Source organism: Canis lupus, chromosome 9, assembly GCF_011100685.1.
Source record: "Canis lupus familiaris isolate Mischka breed German Shepherd chromosome 9, alternate assembly UU_Cfam_GSD_1.0, whole genome shotgun sequence".
NCBI classification, from domain to species: domain Eukaryota; kingdom Metazoa; phylum Chordata; class Mammalia; order Carnivora; family Canidae; genus Canis; species Canis lupus.
Window position 1 is genome coordinate 9,778,451 of NC_049230.1, and position 9,203 is coordinate 9,787,653.

The following is a 9,203-nucleotide window of genomic DNA, read 5'->3' on the forward strand; positions in this document are numbered from 1 at the left end:
GGCCTAATGAATTGATCCAATTAGATAAAGGATCTCAATGCTATTGAAACACAACTATTATAACTTACTGCAAAATAATATGTCCCCATAGTGCAGGCTAAGTGGTCTGCTAAATGTTTATTTCTCTTAGCCAGTTTTACAATATTTTTTATATATGATTCAGCTGTTTAAAAAAACTGAATATATAACTAAGCGTATAAAAATTATACGTGAAAAATTTGCTCCTACACTTTCTCACTATCTGTGATCCTTCTCTTTCCACAGAAACAGCTCTACCACTACACTATATGTGCTCTCCCCACTGGAGCCATTCTGGATGCTTCACTCCTGTATCCTTGTGGGTTTACCTTATCAGTCTCTGAACACTGCCAGTTATTTATAACTATTGCCCCCTCAAATGCACCCTTCATTTCCATTCTATATGCTTTCATTCCAGGTCAGGTCTTCATAATCAATGAGTTATCAACATCATATATGGTAGCTTCATTGAATCATGTTTTGAAACCTTGGTTGGAGAAAAATGTGTTGGAAATCCCTTTCCTTTTGCAATTAAGCCAAATGAGAATATAAGCATTATAAATGTAAACTGTCTGAAAGGTGGTGGCATGATGGCACTTCCCTTGATGGAAGCGTGTTGAATCTCAAAATATGGCAGTACCTTGGCATTAGAAATGGAAGTGTGATGTGGAGATATGTTAGGGACACCTGGAAACAGATTTCCCTACTCAGCATCCTCATCTAGTAATAGTGGCTTGTCTTTGAAAACTTTAGAAAGACTTGTTAAATGTTTCAGCCCAAAAGGAAAGAAAAAAACAAAAAAGCATATGAACAAAGTCAAATGACAGGCAATGAATTTTGTAACATGTATGACAGCAAAAGAGCTAGTGTAAAATACTCAAGCAAGTTGGTCAGGGAAACCAAACATTCTAGTGAAAATGTTGGCAAGGAACAAGAACAGGTAGTTCCTAGAGTAAAGAGAAATTAAATTTAAATATGAAATGTTCAAAATTCAAAATAAAGCTATAATTTTTAAATAAATTAGTTTAGTAGAGACCAGAAAGTGTAATATCAAAGAGAATGAGGGGAACTGCACTGAAATACATATATGGAGGGGGTATAGCTCTTACCCAGTACAATTTGCCAAAAGGTATCAAATTCTACATATTCTGATATTCTGGTATTCTGATAAAGTATTCCATTCTTATGGTCTTGATTATAGATTAGTTGTGTGCAGATAATTAGGTGCAAGAAGGCATCTGTGTCATTACTTAAGAAGGTAAAGCACCCAGAAAGGATGTTTAAGTGCAGTGCAGTAAGAGGGGATTAGTGAACAAATAGTGGTGGTTCCATCCAATGGAGTAATAGGGAGCTACAGCTCGCAGAAAAGCATGAGGAAGGTCTGTATGTATCCATATGGACTGACTTCCAAGACAAAGTGAAAATGCAGAATGAAAGAGTAACTCAAACTGTGTGATAAAGGGAGGTTATACACATTGGTATATGCCATATTATCTATAGATTTTTTACCTAATGCCTTTATAGTAGTGACTCTGAGGTGGGGAAATAGGAGACAGAAAGTCATTGGCAGAAAGAAAACATGATTTGCACTGAAGACTTTTTCTTTTAGAGTTTTTCAATTTTGCATAATCTTTTAAAAATAAAAAAATAAAAGAATAAGTATGTTATGTATATATATTTATTTATATGTAATATTTTCTATATGATGAGTATATATTATATATAATATATCAACTCATATATATGAGTATTTATACTTATATATACATATCACATAAATAAAATATATACATTATACACAACTATCTGGAATAATTCATCTAGAGATTAGGAAGAAAAGAATCTGATCAGAAAAAGGTACAAGATGGTGATGACTAATTTTGGCTAATTTCCTACTCCCTCAAATCCAGTCAGTTGGAAATTTTCACTTAAAAACCAGTCTTTAACTGATAGAAATTTAAGCCAGAGGAGATGATTGGTTTCCTTGGTGGGATGGGAACTTCTCTGCTGGATAGATTTTGCTTCATCTCTGAAAACCCTAAAGTGAACAAGTAAGTGAGGTTTTGATTCTTTGTTTTTACTTTCTGTTATTGATTTTGATGTGTTTCTTCCCTCCAGCTCTTTTCCTGTTTGGAAGGAAGACTTATTTGTCCACTAACCTACTTCTGTTCTATTGGTTTCCTGCTTTGATTCAGTGAGCACGACAATATTGCTTCATTATAAAAAGGGGTCAGATAGAATTGCAAAAAGAGAGGGGTCGCCCCTCATAAATACTACTGTCATTTCATGGTGGCTGCATTCACACAGCATGAGTCAGTTCAGCAAGTTGCCCCTAGAACCTGGATGCCTTACTAGTATAAAATCATACTTTAGGGTGTACTCTTCTGACTTCAGAGCCTGAAGTGCTGTCCCAGAAAGCAATCGGTTCTCCTCTCTGTCTCTCATTCTCTTTCTCTCTTTCTCTCCTTCCTTTTCGCCCTCTTTTTCAAAACTAGTTTGGACCAAATGCACATGACAATTAGAGTCTCCATAGTATCTGGATGTTCAACCAAATGCCTTTCATGGCTCTTGCTATAACCCCTGAGCCCATTGTGCTCTGCCTTTATTTATCTCATCCCTCTCTTATACATTTCCTTATTCTGATATGGATAATTCCTGCCACCAGGCTCATTTTCACCTCATCTATCCAACCCACTGTAATTCATCTTCTGACCAATGAATCACACACGTTAGAGTCCCCATTCCATCAATCACCATGGACCTGCATTTTCAAGCTCTCAGAGAAAGAGTTCTCCACCTTTCTGGAACCAAAGTAAGCCAAAGCCTGGCAGGATGGCTTCCCGGTTAGGCTCATCTTCTTTCAGGCCCGGGAAGCACTCTGGCAAATGTCCTAGTCCTCATACCTGCTTCAGTATTTCTTCAGGTCATTATATCTGTAATTATCCCTCTCTCCCATCCTCCATAAACCATTGTTCCTTTCTTCAAGGCAGCTCTACTCACATCTCACTTGAGATCTTGCTCTTTGTTCACTAACTTCTTTAGCTTCCTGCTGAAGAGGTACCCACACAATGAATTGCATCTGGGCCCCTTCTTCTCTATCTTGGAAGGACTGGATTCCCTTCGACAAACCAGATACTTTTGTGTTCCATCCTATTTCTTTCTGAGTTCAAGAAGACCTCAGGGACCTGGTTCCATTACTAAAGTGTCCTATTCCCGATATCTCCTCTTCTGTGGTCCTTTTGTTTCTATTAGCTCGAATAAACAATGGAACAAACCAAACCAAACCAACAACAATAAAACACATGAGGGGAAAAACTTCTTTAACTTTTCAGTCTCCAATTATTTGAACCAGAAATCAAGGATTTTCACTGTTTCCTCTGCCTGTGTATGCACGCCATCAGTTCATTTCCCATTTCTATGAACCAGTACTTCTCAACGTTTAAAGCACTCCTGGGGATTCGGATTTGGCAGGTCTGAGGTGTGGCCACAGTGTCTGCATTTTTAAGAAGCTCCTGCTACTCTGCTGCTCCCTAGATCACTCATGGTATGGAAGACTAAAGAAGCTTCCAACACACTTGGTAAGATTTCAGGAACAAATTTTGAAAGAATACACACAATTATTTTCCATAATTTTTATCCAATTGCTTGGAGAGAACATTCTAATCCTAACACTGGTAATGCAATCACCATCATTTCACTGATCTAGGTGCTATATTAGGTTTATTTACCTACATTACATCATTGGTCTTTATAATACTCAAAGTAAAGATGAGGAAATTGGAGTTTAGTGATGCTTGGGTGGCTCAGTGGTTGAAAATCTGCCTTTGACTCAGGGTGTGATCCCGGGGTCCTGGGTTCAAGTTCCACATCAGGCTCCTCACAGCGAGCCTACTTCTCCCTCTGCTTATATAGCTGCCTCTCTGTGTGTGTGTGTCTCTCATGAATAAATAAATAGATTAATTAATTTTTAAAAAAGGAAACCGGAATTTAAAGAGGTTGAATGACTTGCTTGTGTGCCAAACTGACAAGAAAGAAAGAAATGATTCAAATCACCATTGTTAGAATAGTTAGCGTCCATGCCTCTTAAAATATTTTGAATTTATACTCCATTTTCCCTTTTATTTATTTCCTTATATCTTATCCTATTTTTAAAAAAGATTTATTTATTTACTTTAGGAGTAAATAGGGTCAGAGGGAGGGAGAGAGAAAGAAGCCCAAGCAGACTCTGAGAGTCTGAGTGTAGAGCCCAAACCTACAACCTTGAGATTGTGACCAGAGCCAAAAGCTTAACCAACTGAGCCACCCAGATGCCCCCTTTCTTATCCTATTTTGTCCCTCTTCACTAATGACTGGGTGTTAGAAAGTAATTTTTGTCTTTAGAGAAAAGTATTACCTATTTCTCTACAGAATAGAAACACAAGGGATAGAACATTTAACTTGGCAATCCACTTATAAAGAACAGTAAAATGTGGTTCTGAAATCAGACTGATTATGTTTAAAACAAGGCTTTGCCTCCTCATTTGTGACCAAATTATGTAACTTCTCTGTACCTCAATTTTCTTGAAAAGACAGGGAAAGAATAAAATTTTTCTCATAGGTTGTGAGAAAGATGAAATGAAATGAAGCCTCTTATAAAATAAGCTAGCACCTGGCAAATGACTAATGCATGTCAGGAGTTACTCTTCCTATTACCATTACAGTTATTATTACTATTCTTATTATTGTGGATTTTAAAAAAAATCTATTCCTGAGATGATGATGGTGATTACCCTACTGAGACTGAAGGAGGTAATTCAGCCAAATGATCTATCATTTTGGTCTGCTAGTTCTGTCCACAGACTGAGTCTGCAGAACTCCCCTGGTGCTTGAAATTCTGCAGACCAATTGCTCCTCCATCTCTTAATCCTCTCCAAGAAGATAGAGCAGTTAATGAATTAGCTTGATCTATCTCCTTAAGCTTTACTGTCATCAGCAAATTACCCTAAAGAATATTATAAATGAACTTTACAAATTGGAAACCATGACCTTAAATTACTTCCTTCCTCCCTCTATTCCCTCTTTTCAAAAATTTGCAAATCTACTACCCATCAACTTAGTTCTGTCGGACAAAATTTAATCAGGCATTTCTTATACAGAATTGTATGCAAAAACTCTTTAATAGGATTTGTAGTTTTGTTTGCTGGGATTACCCAACGACTTCAACTATAACAATTATTTAAAGAAAAAAATAAACCTTGATCAGAGAATTATTATAGGATTAGAGTCACTGATATCTTGAATCTCTGTGATTCTTGTTGATTTCATTTGGTAAATTGCCTGAATTGATATAATTGATGGACTAATCTTTATTTTTCCACCTAACTGTAAAAAGAGGATTTATATATGTCCAAGAAATATTTTAATACTTATATAAATATAAAATTTAGCAATGATTCTATTGGCAAGGCAGAAAGGTGATTCCTTTATACTGACACAATGAAGTAAGTTTATGTTTTCTTTTAACAGATGATAAACTTATAAAGCTGAGGTTGACCTTGAAGATAATGAAATAAAAGACTAGTTGAAAAAAAAAAAAAAAGACTAGTTGAGTTTTTTCTTCCACTCAATGAGCTTCAGAAAATTAAGTGTTTTGCCCACTTAGGGAGTGGCAAGGGACAGTCAGGACAAAAATAGCAGATCAATTTTCTTTTCATTGTAGTAACAGCACTTCTGGATGAATGAATACCGACATTTAATTTGACTTCATATTAGCTATCATCCACATTTGAGATAAAATTAAGCTAGCAAAGGAATTACTATATGTCATTTGATTTTAATAAAAACGTGGTTTATGTTATTGTTTTGCCAGGGTGTGTTTTGTTTACAGCTGTCCTAGTTCACTTAAGACTATCTATACAAATATCTGCCAAGAGATAGAGATATTGCTTTTCTGTCATGACCTAGTCTGCCCTCTGGTTCAGATTTCAAATGCTTCTGACTATGTAAGTTTCCTCTGCATGTTTCCACACCATTAAGAGTGGAGTTAAGAGCTGAGTCTGGTTAAAGATGGAAAGAAGATCACATGCACATACATTGTTCTGTCCTCCGGATGCCTCAGTATAATAATTTCAGGGAATAAAGGAGAGAAAAGCAAATCCCACAAGAATAAGGAGAAAGTGTTAAGACAAAATAATGTTCGAATGATAGCAATGTTCCTGCAGTTAACTGTTGTGCAGGTGCATTCTCTGGAGTGAGTAAACCAAATGGGATCTGGCCTGGGAGACATCAGTTGACAAGGAGGACTTCATGTGCAAAACAGACGTTGATTACAAGTTTATACGGTGAATGTTTAGATTCCCAGCTTTCCACCTCACTAGCTCCCAGAATGCTGGCAGCAAGTTTGTATTAACTCAGTTCTGCTGCCTAACAGAATAAAAACAAAACAAAACAAAGTGAACAATGTTAGCATTTTGATTAAAATATAGGTGGAGACCAATAAAATTTTTCTGTAAGTGGTCAGGTAGTAAATATGATAGAATTTGTGAGTCATGTATCATCTGTTGCATATTCTTCTTTGGTGGTTGCTTACTTTTAAAATCCTTTGCAAACTTGAAAAGCTGTTCTTAGCTAACTGTCTGTACAAAAATAGGCTGCAGGCCAGATGTGGCCCAGATTTGAACTATAGTTTGCCAACTCTTGGTATAGAGGATCACACATGCCGTTTATCTTGCCACTACAACAAATATTGTAAAGATATAAACAAGGGGTATATTTCTACCTGTAAAGTACAGGGAAAATAAACTACAGACACTCAACTGTAAACACACAGAATATGAAGGAACTATGTCCCATAGGAAGCTCACTCCTTGGGTGAGCAATGATCAAAAGCTGCTTCTCCCCTCAGGCCGTTGTCCATGACTGGGCACGTGGTGGTAAAACATAGTGTCTGCCAAAGGCAGAGGGTATCTGCTAGAGCAAAGAGAAATCTTTAGACATTTAAAAGCTGCACAGACTAGCAGGACCTAATTGAATCTAGAGAAATCCTAAAATTGAAACTGATCCTCTCTATTCATTGGTTCACAAACACAAGATTTTTCTAAATGTCCAATGGAGGGAGTGAAGGATAAGGCTTCTGTTTGGCTATAAAGGCATAGAGAAATCTTTAGCATGCAAAATAAAACCATGGGGAAAGAGAAAAAAAGCAAGGAAGAGAAGTCACTCTGCATTGACTAAGATATTGCAATCACTTAGCAGGACTTTGAAATAACTAATATAAGTGTATTAAAGAAGAGAGAAGAGTATGTGCACAGTGAAGGGAAAGATAGATAGAAATTTTCAATAGACAAAAGGAACTTTAACAAAAGACATCAAATGGAAACTAGAAATGGAAAATAGAATTGAAAAAAATCCTTAAATTAAGAGCTGATAAACTTAACAGACTAGACACTGCACAAGAAAAAGATCAGTGGGGCAGCCCTGGTGGCCCAGTGGTTTAGCACCGCCTTCCACCCAGGGTGTGATCCTGGTGACCCGGGATCGAGTCCCGGGTCAGACTCCCTGCATGGAGCCTGCTTCTCCCTCTGCCTGTGTCTCTGCCTCTTTCTCTCTCTCTGTCATGAATAAATAAATAAAATTATTTATTTATTTATTTATTTATTTATTTATTTATTTATTTATGATAGTCACACAGAGAGAGAGAGGCAGAGACACAGGCAGAGGGAGAAGCAGGCTCCATGCACCGGGAGCCCGATGTGGGACTCTATCCCGGGTCTCCAGGATCGCACCCTGGGCCAAAGGCAGGCGCTAAACCGCTGGACCGCCCAGGGATCCCTAAATAAATAAAATCTTAAAAAAAAAAGAAAAGAAAGAAAGAAAGTATCAGTGAATGGAAACACAGGTGAGTAGAAATGATCTAAACTGAAGAGCAGAGAGAGAAATATATGAACAACAACAACAACAACAAAACACCAAAAACCTAGAACCAATATGAGAGACATGGGATAATAATAAGCAGTATAATAGATGAAATTGAAGATACAAAGGAAATAAGAGAGAAGAGGAAGCAAGAGCTATTTTAAAGTTGACTTTGGTATACCATAAGATTTCACTCACATGTGGAATCTGAAACAAAACAAAGCAAAACAAATGAATAAACAACAACAAAAAACAGAATCAGACCTATAACAGAACAAACTCATGGTCGTCAGAGGGGAGGGTTGGGGGGAATGCACAAAATGGGTGAAAGGGAGTGGGAGATACAAGCAACCAGTTATAGGATGAATAAATCATGGGAATAAAAGGCACAGCATATGGAATATAGTCAAAGATGTTGTAAGAGTGTTGTATGGTGAAAGATGGTAGCTACACTTGTGGTGAACACAGCATAAGGCATAGAATTGTTGAATCACCATGTCGTACGCCTGAAACTAGTATAGCATCCTGTGCCAACCATACTCAAAGAAAACTAGAATAAAAAATAAAATGAATTGACTTTGGTATTTTCCAAAACTAATCACAGTCTTCAAATCAAATATCCAAGAAGCTTGGTGAACTCCAAGAATACAAAACAAAATAAAGGTACCTAGATATATCACTTTAAAATGGCTGAAAATAAATCTCAAAGGAATTCATAGAAGGGATGCCTGGCTGGTTCAGTCAGGGTAGTGTGCATCTCTTGCTCTCAGGGTTGTGAGTTCAAGCCCCACACTGGGTATAGAGATTACTTTAAAAAAACAAAATCTTTAAAAAAGAGTAGAAAAAAAAACAGTAAAATAAGCATAATGCATTCAAGGAAATAACCATTATAGTGCCCTATAACTCCTCAACACAAAGGAAGCAGAAAGACATGGAATAATATCTTTAAAGTGCTATAAAAACAAAAACAAAAACAAAAACAAACCAGGCCAACCCCCCCCCCCCGACCATTCTAGAGTCATATGCCAAAACAAACAAAAACCCTCAAAATGATCATAAAAATGAGGACTTTTTCAGAAAATAGAAACTTAGAGAAACAGAAGTATCCATAACATGATTCTGCTTTTCTTTTAGAAAAACTCATCCTTCATTCAAGTTTCTAAATTTATGGCATCAAAGATATTTGTTTGGGGGCACCTGGCTGGCTCAGTCAGTAGAAGGTGAGACTCACTATCACAGCGTTGTAAATTTCAGCCCCAAGTTGGGAGTAGAGATGACTTACAAATAAAATC

The 9,203-nt window shown here is 36.9% G+C and overlaps 1 long non-coding RNA gene across 1 annotated transcript; it reads left to right on the forward strand.

Annotated features, from left to right (window-relative positions):
* The first annotated feature begins 276 nt into the window (after positions 1–276).
* Positions 277–3,333, forward strand: LOC119876627. The gene is made up of 2 exons (XR_005364253.1): positions 277–329; positions 1,958–3,333. It is a non-coding gene; the product is annotated as an uncharacterized LOC119876627 (long non-coding RNA).
* Positions 3,334–9,203: the final 5,870 nt, after the last annotated feature.